This window comes from Chelonia mydas, chromosome 4, assembly GCF_015237465.2.
Source record: "Chelonia mydas isolate rCheMyd1 chromosome 4, rCheMyd1.pri.v2, whole genome shotgun sequence".
Lineage (NCBI taxonomy): Eukaryota > Metazoa > Chordata > Testudines > Cheloniidae > Chelonia > Chelonia mydas.
Genome location: NC_057852.1, coordinates 81,880,221 through 81,897,339, shown reverse-complemented (window position 1 = coordinate 81,897,339; position 17,119 = coordinate 81,880,221). Strand labels below are relative to the sequence as shown.

Here is a 17,119-nt window from a genome sequence, read left to right as displayed (position 1 = left end):
GAGTAACATGAAAAATTATAAATATGTACTGGAAATATGTTCTTAAAGCATGTTTGGCAGGCAAGGATTAAGTCACCCTGTCCTAGACAAAGGACTGGTTCCACCTGCTTGAATGTGTCTCCAGTGTAAATGAGCAAGGAGAAAATGAAGTTACATACAAGGTAGATAAAGCCATCAGGCAAACCAGTGTGGCGTTATGGCAATTTAATACTCTTGACAGGGAGAGAAGCTGCAGCTCCAAGAAACAGCCTCAAAGCAAGGTCATTGAACTTTAGAAGATATTAGCAAAAATAAAAGGCCATTTTGGCATCCTTCACCTGAAGAGTCAAAGAAACCATGCACATTGGGCTCTCTGATTGTATCCTGGCTAAGAACTGGTCAGCCATGCTGAAAAAAACAAAAACAGTGAGAAAAAACTACTTCAGACAAAAGACTCTAGTTTGTTAAGTTAGATTTGTCTTATAAGAGGACTTTTACGTTGGTTTCTCTGTAATCATTTCTATCACAATTATTTCTACTATATCTGTTCTTAATAAACTTGATATCTTGTTTTATTACATAGCCCTCCCATTGCAGTATTTTCAAACTGAAATGTACAATCCTCAGACAAATGCTGAGTCTGGTGCAATATACCGTCTGTGAACCAAAGCTGCACAGAACAGACACACCCAGGGTTACAGAGCAGATGCTGACAGACGGTCTGGGTTGAACCCCAAACTATCACAGTGATGCTTGAAATACTTTTGGCCACTACAGCACTGTTCTCATAAGATTCTAGAATTCATCTTAGAATTATAATAAATATGTAATGTGGTAAACCCAGGACAAACAGCTACAAAATGGGGGTAGTAATTAGTCCCAGGGGATTAAAAGGCCCCTCCCTACCCACTGAGGAGAGAGAACCACCTCTCTGCCCCAAACCTGAGTCTCCAAGGCTAAAAAGGACAGTCTCCTGAGGCGAACAAGGTATTTTGCCACAGTAAGTAGAATGCATATAAAGGCAGGAACAAAGGAAAAGTTAGAAAAACAGACCTGGACAAAAATGTATGAAACATGGCTGCACATTTTAAAAGTTAGTTTTCTTGTTATCACTGTAATATTTCAGTCAGGTCTACTATTTCTAGATCACACAGTTAAACAAGGGAGTGTGAAGGGCACTGAACACAACAGATACTTGCAATGTGTTATGATTACAGAAGTATCTTTTCCAAATAATCAGCTATGACAATTCACCATGTGTCAGCTCTTGCCATGTGGTAAGGTGAGATAATGGTTGTGCAAAGGGATACACTGCAAAACTTAAGATACCCTAGGGCCACATTTTTAAGAATAGGAGACAATATGCAGAAGCGTATATAAAACTGTACAGTATAAGCAAATAAAGCTATGTGCTTGTGTTTATGAATTGGGTATTTACAGGCCCAGATAGCCATTTAGGCAACTAAATGGCCATTAATATATCTACCCAATTTACATCTGCAATTACTATAACTGCAGATCTAAATGCAGGAATTTAATTGTGTATGCAAATGAGCTTTTTCTTTTTTTTTAATAAAAGAAAAATGTGTTCCTTCAGGGTGTCTGTCAGCTGCCACTAACGGTGAATTCATACTTGTGTACTGATGAAATCTGTACTAATTTTCTTGTATCAGTTTTCAGATCTAATATACAAGAACACTTTTTTACTGATATTAGAATAGTAGCAGCATATGTGAAGACTGAAAAAACTCTTAGGGAAACAATGCAAGGCTAACTTTGAGACTATGATATGCAGCGATACAATCAATATGAAACTTTGAAACTATGGGTCTCCTGCTGGGGAAAATATTCTTGATTCTGTGCCCACTGAAGTCAATGCCACAGCTCCATTAGCTTCAGTGGTGCAAAATCAGACCCTATATTCTAGTGGTGCTAGAGCACCACTATAGAAGTTGTGTTGTAACCTTAACTGTTTAAAGGTCGACCATTCTAAGTCCTCTAAAATTCACATGCTCAGTTGGATTCCTTTGAAATTGTATGTTTCTCAGGAGGGTGCAGGGCTGGGTTAGTGACCCAAATTTTGGGCCAATTGATCTAAGGGCTGTAGAGACTTAAGACTCCCCACGCACACACACACTAGCCATTTTCAAAGTTTCCTAATTTTGTGTGTGCAGAATTAGAGATTAAGCTATGGTGTGATGTCAGCAAAGTGGTGTCAATCTGTCAAGTTTTATCAAAAGTAGCACACAGCACCCACTAAATCTCTGAGCAGGGGGAAGAGTCCAGATTAAAAACATTGTTTACAGTGTGAATGTGCCAATACAGAAAAACAGCTAGGGGTTTCCATTCCCACCATTTAACATGCATTAAAGCATAATATTCGTTCAGATTTTAGATCTAAATGGTTACTTGCGTTGCTCTGAAAAGAAGGAATGGTATCATTAGTGATCCAAATTTGGGGTAATTTGACTGAGGGATTCCCAAGTTACAGCCCCTCATCCAAAAATCAGGGTGTGTGCAGGGTTAGGTTCTTGACCACGATCCAGCTCCCAATCCTGATCTTGGTTTACTGTGTTTGGCTTAGGACCATTGCTGAACCTGGTGCAAGACCCTGGCCTGGCCTGACCCGACACCTTCACACCTCACACTCTCTATTTGGCAACGGACTCTGACTTTTAGTTTTGACCTGGCCTGGCCCTGGACTGATCTTTGACTTTTCAGCCCTATTACTGAACAGCTTACCCCATTCCCACAGCTGCTCATGACACTTTGTCTTTGGAGGGGGAGGAAGGGAAATGAGAACAGATGGTAGGCAAGCCTTGCATTGGTTGTTTAGAAGAAAAAAATCTGTATTTTCACTAGCCTCTGGGGGAAGAAAGGGGCAAGTGGCTACTTCCTGATCTTGGGGCAGATTAACGTGGTGTTTCCAAAGACTCATAGTACAGAGATTTGGAACCGACATGCAGGAACCCAGGCTGCTGAAGGAAAAGTGATGTGCACTGTCAGAGTTGCCAATGTGTGGATTCTGGGTAATTCCTGGATCACTAGGTTGCATAAGCTTGTGGGACAGCAAAGAATATACCATGACATTGGAATTGCTGAGTACAGGCTGATTTGGGTGCAGAGAGGGTTGGCATCATGTTTTGCTCACTCAGCAGTGTCTAACCAGTGACTTTAAAGGTTGTGACCTGCTGGACATTGTGGTGATTCACTCAAGCCAAAGACCTGGGGTGTACCCAGGACTTCTGAAAGTTTTCTCTGATTTGGCCAAACATATGAATTGCTGCAGTGAGAATATTCAAGCCATTAAAAAGTGTTGGAAGAACTTTAATCAGGAAATTGGAGGGTTCATGGCTGATCAGAAAATGTATACTGTATGGCATAGAATCATTGCAAACTGACACCTCACTGTTTCTCAGAGAGAGGGTACAGCTATTGGACAGGGGTCAGAGGATCTCTCTCTCAAACTGCAAGTGTTTTGGAACAGAAACCCTGCCTGTGATTTCTCTTACTGGCCCCCTGCCACAAACTCTACCCTCCAACCATTCTGAAACATGACCAGGAACACTATTCAACTGCAACATAGCTATCCTTCACCCCAGACACTGCATCTGAATCAGGTTGCAGGAAGGGAGGAAGTAATAGCAATAGAAATGTTTGTATATCAGGGAGTCGAGGGTTCCTGCAGACAGGTTCCTTGCTTGTAGTGGGTAGGGGCAACACAGAGTGAATGGGTTGGGGCATGGCTGGGAAAATGTACTAAAGTGGGGCTCCTGGGGCCCAGCTGATGTGGGGGGGGGCAAGCTGGATGACTCATGCATGTAAACTGTAGGACATAAGCACAACTGCTTAAATGACTACTAACTGCTACCAACATAACTTTTCCTGTTCAAAAAGACTAGGAAATTTGATGGAGAAAGAAATTGGAATTACAGAGTTGGGATTGGTTGGTGGTATGTTGTCCCCTTGCAGAAAATTGAGTTGAGTAAAAAATCAAACTTCCGAAAACCAGGAATCGAACTGTTAAGGTTGCCCATGCAACATTAAATCTGGCCTCTTTCAGCAATGCCCCAATATGCCCTGTTAACACACATACCTTTACACTGCCAACCCCACAGTTACTGAAACTACATGGTCTTCACCTCTTTTTACAACCCATTCATTCTCACCCACAGGATTCCATCCAATGCTATTAAGGATGGGGGAGGAGGGAAGAGAATGGTTACCTACCATCTCTCTACAAGCAATGCCTCAATATGCACACATTCACACTGCCCTTGGCAGTTCAAGATTCAGGAGGTTCCAGATCCTGGTGCGCGCGCGCACACACACACACACACACACACACACACTTAGCCAGCTCTAAAGAGAGAACAACACAGGTAGACAATTTAAGAACCACTTTACAGCCCTTTACAAGTCCCTAAACTTACGCACAGGATACCATCTCAACCTACACTTTCACTTAACCATCATTAAAGCATTAGACTCCTCGCATTCTACCTCCCTGCTCACTCATTAAATCCTTTGTAATGAAAACCATATAATTCTGCATAGAAATGATGCAGGCTGAGTGTACAAATGCACCTCTTCTCTTTCCTCACATACAAGGGTGGAAATTATAGATCTCCTCATCACAGACACAGCTCTGTCACACACCTCAAAGTAATTCCCATGTCCTCATATGCTCATAACCATGTCTTTATCAAGCAGGCCCAACTACTCCGCCACCATTTCATGTAGCTACATGTGACACACTGCCTCCACGTATAGTATATCCAGTTAATTCCCATTGCCAATTCCAGGGAAAGTGGCATGATCAGCTTTTTTCTTCCCTCCCCCTTTAATAATGTTAGATAGAATCCTGTGGGTGAGAATAAACATGATAAAGGAGGTGAAGAGCTTGCCCATCTCAGCAACTGTGGGGTTGGTTCCTGGTGTTCAGAAGTTTGAGTTTTTGCTCAACTCAACATTCTGCAAAGAGATGACATATCACCAAGCAACATTAACGCTGTGGCAATGTAGTCTTTTGCCTCCGAATGAGCTTAAAGAGTAGGATGATTATTATACAAGTGCCTGCTCTTACAGCTTTTACACACACACAAGTCCCCTTTAGGTAAATGGAAGTTTGGCAGAAGTAAAGATTGTAGATTAGGCCTTTTTTTTTCTTTTAAATTGACATTTTCTGTTATATTTTGGGGCAATAATCTACCCTTGACACCGCCACAAAATTCTTCATTGTTTTCAGTGGCAGTTTTCCACACCGAGCAGGGCATAAAGAATGTTCCTAAGGTAATATTTTTGCATTTCATAGTTACTTAAGCTGGTGGACACCTGTTCTCAAATTATTCTACAAATGTGATTTAGCAAAGGGAATGGGTAGAAAATGAAGTGATTGAGGAGGAAGGTTGCAATACAATACAAGCTAACATGTTGGGACTTTTAAAAAGAAATAAAAGACTGGGATTCATGAGGCTAGATCTTCAAGTGCTGTAAATCGTCATAAGCCCATATAAGACGGCAGAGTACCATATACTTCTACCAGCTGAGGGCGTGGCCCAGGAAGTGTCTGCTTCTTCACATTCCCCCCTTTAAAAATAAATGAGATTTTACATTATGGAAATTTTCATAATATTGTGCCTGATTGTCCTTTTTACTTACAACAATTTTGTACCAGTGACTCCCAATTTACACCAGTGTAAGTGAGAATTGGGCCAGTGGGTTTGTGTGATATCTGAACTACTTTTGTAGGTATATAACTAGCCAGAGTTCTCAGCTTGTAGACCATATGTAATCTTTTACTTAGACATTTACAAATAGATGATTTGTTCTAGGCTCCTCTTATTTGGCGGTTTTATGTAGAAAGCTTTATGTTACATGCAAAGGAAAAAGAATTATTCATGTTTTCAACAAGCTGTCAACTAAGTTAACTGATCACAAGAAGAAATTTTGCCATGAATGCTTGTGAATGCTAGGCCCAGTACTAGGGGGGGAGCAAACAGAGAAGTTTCCCTTGGCACCAATGTGCAGGGGGGTACCATATCACTATGCTTTTTTTCCCTCTACTCTGATTGGTTGGCTGTGGTGTGGGGATATGTATGTGTAGGTGGTAGAGGGTGGGAGGGGTTGGCTCAGATGCTGGGGAATGGAGGGCAACAAAAACACTTTCTGCCCTGGCTGGCAAAATGGCTGGGCCCACTCCTAGTGACTGATGAATATTCTGATTCTCAGAGCCCTCAACAGATACAGTCAACAGCCCTTTCAGCAGATACAGTCAACTCTCTCTCAATGGGAGCTCTCAGTCAACAAGAGCTCTCATCTAATCCTCAGTTGATTCAGCCATTCTCTCAGATTTACCATCACAAGGCCAGTGATTTGCAAATCTACTCATTCACTCCTCATTTTTCTCCAGCCATCCAATCCCATATATCTCAGCCTCTTTTTCCAACACCTCTTCTTGGATGGTTCACCATCAAGAAGCTAAAGTTTAACAAGGTCAGAACTGAACTCCTTCTCTTCCCCAAGCCTCTCCATCTTCATCATAACCATTGTCCTGCATGTCACTCATGTTCATAACCTGAGGTCATCTCTGATTTTTCCCACTCTTTAGCCTGATACGCTTAAGCTATGGTAAACTGCTGCTTCTTCCTCCATAAAATTACTAAAATTTAGAATTTGTTCAGGCCTCCATTATCTCCCCTCTTCAATACTGTCTATCCTCCCTATCAGCCTTCAGGGTATACAAAACACTGCTGGTGTTCTTCTTTACTCAATCTGATCATGTCACATCTCCTCCCTCCTCCACCTCAAATTCAAGCTTCTAATTCTTATCTTCAAGGCCCTGTACAACTACTCCTAATTAGCCATTTTTGTGACTTCATATCTTCCTCTGTGCTTCAGCAATGATGCCAGCCTCTGTGACTTACAATATCCTGAACAAACCTGGAGTTGGGAACACTTGCTGGACCACTGAGGGGAAATACAGGTGCAGTTGACCTGAGCTGTGATAGCACTGATGAGCCAATCATCTGTTTTACATCAACATGTCATTTGTCAATTTTCTAATTAACTTTATTATCCAACAGCCACTATTATGGGATGGACCATGCCAATGAGGTAATGTCATGTTTACATGGGAGTGATTATACCAATTCCTATATTCACCTTTGAGCAATGGGAACCAAAGACTTTCAGAAAGGGATTGAGACTGAGGAGTCAAACACTTGTGCAACTAATAAAAAGTACCCTCCTTTAATTCCTAATAAACTTGAATGCTTAAACGCTCCAACCCACCACTGGAATTTGGATAGGTTGTTCCAGTTTGTCTGTTTCTGTATGGAAGCGGGACATAAAACATAAAACAAAAATGTCCCCTGAAAAAATAAATTTGCAGCTTATTGACAAATTTTAGCAATGACAGAAGCAGCATCCACATCAAGAAAATATAGAGAAGTTCTGAGAAAGGGAGTTATAAACAAAGATCAAGTCAATATATATTAGGAGAATATAGAAGTAACAAAATAAAGAGTATTATTGATCAGAGTGGGGTATCTTAGGATCCTGATGGATGAAATGTCATTGGTCCATTCTCTACCATTCTTTTCTCTGAAACTGGCACTCTTAAGAATGATCTTTTAAATTAAATTTATTTTTCCTACAGTACCTACCTTTGTTTGTGGATTTAAATACATTAGATGGAAAAATCATGTGAACTATTCTTCTCCCTCTCCCTTTTTCTTCTGCTATTTAGGAGCTTTCTGTATTAATCACACAATTACATGTTCTGTAAGACAGAAATAAAACAGATTTTCATGTACTATGATTATTAGATTAGTTATTTTTTCTGTAATTCATGTAAGAAGTGCTGAGCACATATATTATGGTGATGCTCTGATACTATGCTGATCAACACAGAAAGACAGATACACATACAGTTGAATTTTAATATAAGGTTTTGTTTGTTTCTAAGGAGAGTCTTATAGCAACCTAGTAGAGCTGATGAGAAAATGTTTGTCAAAACAATTTTCTGACAGAAAAATCTGTTTCAACTAAATCAGAATTTTTTCTAGAAGTTGAATTAATTTCAATGTTTTCCACAAAAAAATGTATTTTCTAAAAAAAAAAAAAATCTCAATTTGGAAAAGTTCATTTCCCAAAAAAATGACATTTCATTTCAAGATTCATTTAATCTCAGAGCGAATAAACAGAATGGCACAATTGAGTGAACCATCCCCGACAGCTAGTCCCAGCATCTGGCAATAAGAGGCTTAGGGACAACCAGAGCATGGGGTAGCTCCCTAACCATCTTGGCTAATAGCCATTGATAGATCTATCCTCCATTAATGTATCAATATTTTTTTTTCAAACCCAGTTATACTTCTGGCTTTCACAACATCCCCTGGCAAAGAGTTCCACAGATGGACTGTATCGTGTGAAGAAATACTTCCCCATGTTTGTTTTAAACCTGCTGCCTATTAATTTCATTGGGTGACCCTGGTTCTTGTGTTATGTGAAGGGGTAAATAACACTTCCTTATTCATTTTCTCCACATCATTCATGATTTTATAGACCTCTATCTTATTCCCCTTAGTCATCTCTTTGCCAAGTTGAACAGTCCCAGTCTTTTTAATCCATCCTCATATGGAAGCTGTTCCACACCCCTAATCAGTTTTATTGCCCTTCTTTGTATCTTTTCCAATTCTAACATATTGTTTTGAGATGGGGGTGGAAGAGGACCAGAACAGCATGCAAGGTGTGGGCATATCATGGATATATATAGTGGCATTATGATATTTTCTGCCTTATCTATACTTTCCCTCATGGTTCCTAACATCATTAGCGTTTTTAAGTGCTGCTTCACACTGAGCCTCTGTTTTCAGAGAACTATCCACAATGACTCCAAGATCTCTTTCTAGAGTGGTAACAACTAATTTAGACCCCATCATTTTGTATGTACAGTTGGGATTGTGTTTTCCAATACACATTACTTTGCCTTTATCAACATTGACTTTCATCTGCCATTTTGTCACCCAGTCACCCAATTTTGTGAGATCCCTTTGTAACTCTTCACAGTCTGCTTTGGATTTAAGTATTTGGCGTATTTTTTTTTTATCATCTGTAAACTTTGCCACCATGAATTTGGCCTATTATCTGGAGGGGTGTCCATTTCTCTGCTGCTGTAATGCCATTTGAAATCAATGCAGTTATACTAGCAGAGATTTTGACACAGGATTTCTAAATCTAGATTACTGTTGGAACTGATCAAGTGATCATCTTTCCCAGTGCCTAGAACTCTTTTTTTTTTTTTTAAATGAATACGAGTATTATTTACTACCTGTATTACAATCACCATTAAAGGCCTCAAACTGAATTAGGGTCACCTTGCACTAGTCATTATATATGCATAGGTTAAAAGACTGTGTGTTCAGAGTGTAAAATTACCTATAAGATGCAAAAAAGCTTTTATCTAAAAATGTTACTTTGCTGTCAGCTTCAGAACAGTATGTAGGGAAGTCAGAGGACTTTGCTATCTCCAGTGTCAGAATGAATATACCACACAAATTGGGATTCCACCCCAGGGAACAGATGGCCACATTTTGAGGAAGGTGATGTTATTTAATAAGAACTTCAGTTAAAACTTACTTCCTGAGCAAATAAATTCAGTTGCTTCCAAGACTTTTGTGGGTGGGGGGAGCGGAGGAAATCATATACACACATTGCATTGCTCACTCAGTTATTCTGAAGTCCAGGTGAAGTTTTGCAAAAAGATTCTATAATCTTTCAGATTTTGTCATTTCTGTCTTGCAAGTTATATTCATAAAGCTTCATGTATAATCTAGGTGGAGCTGAGAGCAGCACCTATAGTTAAGGTTGCCCAACACTTCCAGTTATAAAGACTCTGTTTTCAGTTACTTATAACTTTGCCAAACTTTAACCATTCAGGCTGAAGTTTCCCATGTTGGGTTTCTGGCTCAAACTGAATTGTTTTGGAAAGCCTCAGCAAAAGTCGTTCATGCATAGGTGCAGAGAGGAAGAAAAGGTGAGGGGTGGGAGGGCAGATGGGAGGATATGGGGTTGGAGTCAGGATCTGGCAGTGCCAGCAGGGTCTATAAACAACTAGAACACATTCTCCTACAGCAGTGGTTCTCAACCTTTCCCCAGTACTGTACCCCTTGCAAAACTGTGATTTGTCTTGCGTACCCACAAGTTTCACCACACTTAAAAACTACTTGCTTACAAAAATCAGACAAAAATACAAAGTGTCAGCTACACTATTATTGAAAATTGCTTATGTTCTCATGTTTACCATATAATTATAAAATCAATTGGAATATAAATATTGTACTTACTTACATTTCAGTACATAGTATATAGAGCAGCATAAGTCATTGTCTATATGAAATTGTAGTTTGTACTGACTTCGCTTTTTATGTAGCCGGTTGTAAGACTAGGCAAATATCTAGATGAGTTGATGTGCCCCCTGGAAGACCTCTAAGTACCCTCAGGGGTACATGTACTCCTGGTTGAGAGCCACTGTCCTATAGAACCTGGAACTGACTCCAGGAGTCCCATATTTCTATATTCCACTCCTGTCAGCAAAAAGCAGTGAAATCCACTAGCAATATGCATTTCTATTTCCCCTCTAGCACCTCGTCCACCTAGAGCAGAGGTTCTCAAACTGGGGGCGGGGGTGGTGGGATGTATTCCAAGGGGAGGGAAAAAAGAAAAAAAATAGGTTACTGGGCACATTTTATCAACAGCAGTGAATAACTGAAAGGGAAAGCTGATTCCTCCAGATAGATCAGATCCTCAGATGGTGCTGTGCATTTTGATGGATTTCTGTTAAGCTTGCATGACATTATACAAAATTGTTGTGATTTGTATGTTAATCCATTTGCTATGACACGGTATGCACATTTAATTGTAAGCATGGACCACAGTCACAGTTTTGCTTTAGCTCTTGTTTCGATGGATCGTTGGCTCATTCGGGCAACAGAAGAAAAACTCAAGTGAAAAACAAAGAAGCCGAAACTGATTCAAGTGAAGCACAGCTGCCTCATATATCAGCATATGTACTTGTGGAGTAGGAGGGAGGGGGGCGTAAACTACTACAGACACACAGAAGTAGGCCACGATCAACTAAGTTTGAGAACCACTGACCTAGAGGACCAGGCCCTACTACTGCTACCAATTTCTCCCTGTGCTCAAGTTGTAGAGGTCTGTGCTGTGGATCCCACAGATGACCCAAATTTTGGGTCAATACGATTCCACAGAACTGTCTGTTTTTCAGTTTGGGGTTTTATTAAATACACACAAAAATAGATGTTACATAGAATGCATTAAAAGAACATTAAGGTTGCAAAGTCAAGCAGGCTAAAGTTAGGCTACATAGTGCTCTTGAAATGAATCAGGCTTGTGTAGAAAAAGAGGCTATTATCTGCAGGATTCCTGCCTCATTTGTTGCCGAAGTCGGAAGGTATGTAATGAAGGAGACGGGGGCCTTCAGGAAAAGAAAGGACATCATCATGGCTAAGGCAGTTGATGCTGCCTATGAGAAGTTGGATTCTATCATTGCCTCTGCCACAGCGTTCCTACACGATGCCAAGCATATTACTTAAAAGGGAAAATAATGCAGAGGCAGGCACTAATTGTGTTCCTCATTTTCTGAATGCCCAGCCTGAGACATCTAGGGCCAGATTGTCAGAAATGCTAAGCACTCACACCTGCAACTGAAGTGGATTGGAGCTAGGCTTGGTATATATATATATGAAGAGGTATAAAATATGCCAAGTAGTCTGAAAAAATCCAGCCCAGTTGTCTCCAACTGGATAACCAAAATTAGTGAACACTTGACAAATCTGGCCTTCATCTCTCTGCCTCAGTTCCCCAGTTGTGAAATGGAAATACTAGTGTCCCCCCTTCTCAGAGAATTCGTTAATGTTCGTGAAGCACTTAACCACTATGGTGAGATCATACCAGAGAAGTCCAGGAGAAAAGTGAATAATTTTGTGTTCAGGGTAAGGTTTTGTTGGTAAGCAGCAAGTTAGGCCTATGGCTGCACATTGAGTGGGGAAAGTAGAGGGTCATTCACCAGCTAGTGCACTGCCTCATGACTAGCCATTGTACTGCAGCCTCTCCAGCTCTGGCTCCAAGCCTGTGGTGGTTTTCCTCCCTCTAACAACTCAGCCCTCCAGGCAGGTCATCTTATAGTCCCAACCCCTTCTAGGGTAATAAAAAGAGTCCACCAAAACAGAAGTCTAGTGACCTTATGCCAGGACTTCAGCAGCACCCTCATCTTAAATTAATAGTCCTAATCCTCCTCTTCCCTCCCCCATTTCCATCAGGAAGCTCTTACATCACTGTGCTTGAGGGTCAGTAGGGGAACCAGACGCTCCCTCTACTCTGGGACCCTGTAATAAGCCGGTAAAATTAACATACTCAGACTCACTTCTGTTTCCCTGGGCCACTCCCTACCTTCATCTGCGTCCAAGCCCCTTTAACAGAGCAACTCCTTCCAGTGCTTTTTCCAAGGAGATTTTGGCAAATAGTGCCACTTCCTACCTATTAGTGGCTGTTGCAGAGTCCTATATGGTTCCTGCATTCCTCTCCTCAGCAGCCTGCTCCAACTGAGCTCTGGTAGCCTTTTTAGAAAGTTGAGGTGCTTGTTAGCCAATTACCTGCCAAACCAAACACACATGCAGTCAATTACTTTCAGGTAAGCAAAGATGGTCTCATTGTCCTAAAAAAAGCCAGTCGGGGTAGATTGAGCCCTGAGTCCCCTTAAAAAGGCCAGCCACCCCTGGACAGGAGGATATAAAAATGAATAGGTTTCAGAGAAACAGCCGTGTTAGTCTGTATTTGCAAAAATAAAAGGAGTACTTGTGGCACCTTAGAGACTAACAATTTATTTGAGCATAAGCTTTTGTGAGCTACAGCTCACTTCATCGGATGCATACTGTGGAAAATACAGAAGATGTTTTTATACACATAGGCCATGAAAAAATGGGTGTTTATCACTACAAAAGGTTTTCTCTCCCCCCACCACACTCTCCTGCTGGTAATAGCTTATCTAAAGTGATCACGCTCCTTACAATGTGTATGATAATCAAGGTGGGCCATTTCCAGCAAAAATCCAGGGTTTAACAAGAACGTCTGAGGAACAGTGGGGGGGGGGGAGCATAAACAAGGGGAAATAGGTTACTTTTTATAATGAATCAACCATTCCCAGTCTCTATTCAAGCCTAAGTTAATTGTATCCAATTTGCAAATTAATTCAGATTCAGCAGTCTCTCATTGGAGTCTGTTTTTGAAGAAGTTTTTTTGTTGAAGGATAGTCACTTTGAGATCAGAAATCGAGTGACCAGAGAGATTGAAGTGCTCTTGGACTGGTTTATGAATGTTATAATACTTGACGTCTGATTTGTGTCCATTTATTCTTTTACGTAGAGATTGTCCAGTTTGACCAATGTACATGGCAGAGGGGCATTGCTGGCACATGATGGCATATATCACATTGGTAGATGTGCAGGTGAACGAGCCTCAGATAGTGTGGCTGATGTTATTAGGCCCTGTGATGGTGTCCCCTGAATAGATATGTGGGCACAGTTGGCAACGGGCTTTGTTGCAAGGATAGGTTCCTGGGTTAGTGGTTCTGTTGTGTGGTATGTGGTTGCTGGTGAGTATTCGCTTCAGGTTGGGGGGGTGTCTGTAGGCAAGGACTGGCCCGTCTCCCAAGATTTGTGAGAGTGTTGGGTCATCCTTCAGGATAGGTTGTAGATCCTTGATAATGCGTTGGAGGGGTTTTAGTTGGGGGCTGAAGGTGACGGCTAGTAGGAGGGAGTCTACATAGCCAGACAATCCTGCTCAGGCCCTACACTACCAGTACTCCCAGCTACCTTCGAGACACCACTGACTTCCTGAGGAAACTACAGTCTATCGGTGATCTTCCTGATAACACCATCCTGGCCACTATGGATGTAGAAGCCCTCTACACCAACATTCCACACAAAGATGGACTACAAGCCATCAAGAACACTATCCCCGATAATGTCACGGCTAACCTGGTGGCTGAACTTTGTGACTTTGTCCTTACCCATAACTATTTTACATTTGGGGACAATGTATACCTTCAAATCAGCGGCACTGCTATGGGTATCCGCATGGCCCCACAGTATGCCAACATTTTTATGGCTGACTTAGAAAAACGCTTCCTCAGCTCTCGTCCCCTAATGCCCCTACTCTACTTGCGCTATATTGATGACATCTTCATCATCTGGACCCATGGAAAAGAAGCCCTTGAGGAGTTCCACCATGATTTCAACAATTTCCATCCCACCATCAACCTCAGCCTGGACCAGTCCACACAAGAGATCCACTTCCTGGACACTACAGTACTAATAAAAGATGGTCACATAAACACCACCCTATACTGGAAACCTGCTGATCGCTATTCCTACCTACATGCCTCCAGCTTTCACCCTGACCACACCACACAATCCATTGTCTATAGCCAAGCTCTGGGATACAACTGCATTTGCTCCAACCCCTCAGACACAGACAAACACCTACAAGATCTCTATCAAGCATTCTTACAACTTCAATACCCACCTGCGGAAGTGAAGAAACAGATTGATAGAGCCAGAAGAGTTCCCAGAAGTCACCCACTACAGGACAGGCCTAACAAAGAAAATAACAGAACGCCACTAGCCGTCACCTTCAGCCCCCAGCTAAAACCCTTCCAACGCATTATCAAGCATCTACAACCTATCCTGAAGGACGACCCAACACTCTCACAAATCTTGGGAGACGGGCCAGTCCTTGCCTACAGACACCCCCCCAACCTGAAGCGAATACTCACCAGCAACCACATACCACACAACAGAACCACTAACCCAGGAACCTATCCTTGCAACAAAGCCCGTTGCCAACTGTGCCCACATATCTATTCAGGGGACACCATCACAGGGCCTAATAACATCAGCCACACTATCAGAGGCTCGTTCACCTGCACATCTACCAATGTGGTATATGCCATCATGTGCCAGCAATGACCCTCTGCCATGTACATTGGTCAAACTGGACAGTCTCTACGTAAAAGAATAAATGGACACAAATCAGATGTCAAGAATTATAACATTCATAAACCAGTCGGAGAACACTTCAATCTCTCTGGTCACTCGATTTCTGATCTCAGAGTGACTATCCTTCAACAAAAAAACTTCGAAAACAGACTCCGAGAGACTGCTGAATTTGAATTAATTTGCAAATTGGATACAATTAATTTAGGCTTGAATAGAGACTAGGAATGGTTGATTCATTGTAAAAAGTAACCTTTTTCCCCTTGTTTATTCTCCCCCCTCCCGTTCCTCAGACGTTCTTGTTAAACCCTGGATTTGTGCTGGAAATGGCCCACCTTGATTATCACACACATTGTAAGGAGAGTGATCACTTTAGATAAGCTATTACCAGCAGGAGAGTGTGGTGGGGGGAGAGAAAACCTTTTGTAGTGATAAACACCCATTTTTTCATGGTCTATGTGTATAAAAACATCTTCTGTATTTTCCACAGTATGCATCCGATGAAGTGAGCTGTAGCTCACAAAAGCTTATGCTCAAATAAATTGGTTAGTCTCTAAGGTGCCACAAGTATCCTTTTATTTTTATAAAAATGAATACTCATTCAGTGAATGAGGCAGAGGTTCTTTGGGAAAAGTAGTATTTGTTCGTGTAATTAAAGACTGTATCATAATGCACATGCACAAGGGGGCTGAATTAAGGTTGCACAGTCAATAATCTTTTCAGTTGTCTTCAGTGGGTGAAAGATCAGACCCTTGTTCCTCATAACATAATTACAACAGAATTCATTAAGATGAGCACACGCTAAAGCAGCAAACAGTAAAAGAACAATACATTCATTCTTAATAGAGCCAGGGAAAATACTGCAATAGCTTTACCACAAATTCTCATTTGAATGCATACATTCATTCTGACCATATTTGCACATATAATGTTCAGATATTCATGGGCTCAGGGTTTTACTAGCGTTAATTAATGCTTGTGTAACCCACACACATCCTGGGTGTGGTACTCTGTCCCATCTAGTGGGACGCAGACATCTGCTCTCCAGCCTTAGCTAACAGCCAGTTGGCTCTTAGCTCATGAGGTAGAGGCTCATGCACTGAGGTCCCAGGTTCAATCCCGCCTGCTGACAACTGGGGTCTGTCAGCGTTACACTTGCTTGTATGCTCAAATACGCATAGAAAGGGATTTTTAAATTTACATCCTATGAGCATTTACACTAGACACTCAAGTATCAATAGATGTAATTTGTTAACTAGGTCCAAATGTATCTACATCCAAGTTCTCCTTTTTCAGTTACAGCAGTGCAACCCCACTGATTTCAATTGAGGTGCACCAATTTAAATGAGAAGCAGATTTGGACCATAGTCCATAAATTTATTCAGTTGCCCAGAGCATGTAAATATATATATGGGAACCTCAAGAGAGAATATTTTTCCCTGTGTTGGGCAATCAGAATGATATGAACCAGTCTATGCCGACAGTGGTTTGCTTAGATGCATCATCTCAACTTTACCAAAGACCAGTCTTGTACTTTTGGTGGATAGAAGGGGGATGCACTATAAGGCCCTCACAGAACGTGCATTCATGACTCCCCCATGGAGTGGCTTTTGGCCCAGACTAAGATGCAGTGCTTTCCAACAGTATAGGGGAATAGAGTTGGTTGAAAATGGATGGAGGGGAAATCATGTCAAATTTTAACTATTTTCAGTTCCCAGGTTTTGAAAAAGGAGAAATTTTTTGTTTGTTTGGAATTTTCTACAAAAATGTTTGTCAAAAATATTGATTTTGAAAAATATTGGTGTGGAAGATCGAAGGGGTAAAAGAGGGGGAAACAGGAAGAACAATGAACCAAACTAAGGCTGCTTTTTTGGCCTTAAAATAAAATTATGAAAAACGGAAAACAAAAATTAATTGTCCACTTTTTAAAATTCATGATTTTTTACCAACTCTAACAGCTAGATTTTCGAGGTTTACTCAGTCTTGTTCCTTTATTATGTGACTACACCTATGTGGGTCTCAAAACCAAACTGGGTCTACAGTTAACCTAACCCTAACCATTT

At 41.2% G+C, this 17,119-nt stretch overlaps 1 long non-coding RNA gene across 1 annotated transcript; it reads right to left on the bottom strand.

Annotated features, from left to right (window-relative positions):
* Positions 1 to 199: 199 nt before the first annotated feature.
* On the bottom strand, positions 200 to 12,650 carry LOC122465522. Its single transcript, XR_006290438.1, has 3 exons — positions 12,454 to 12,650; positions 7,647 to 7,762; positions 200 to 387 (listed from the first exon to the last, which is right to left on the bottom strand). It is a non-coding gene; the product is annotated as an uncharacterized LOC122465522 (long non-coding RNA).
* Positions 12,651 to 17,119: the final 4,469 nt, after the last annotated feature.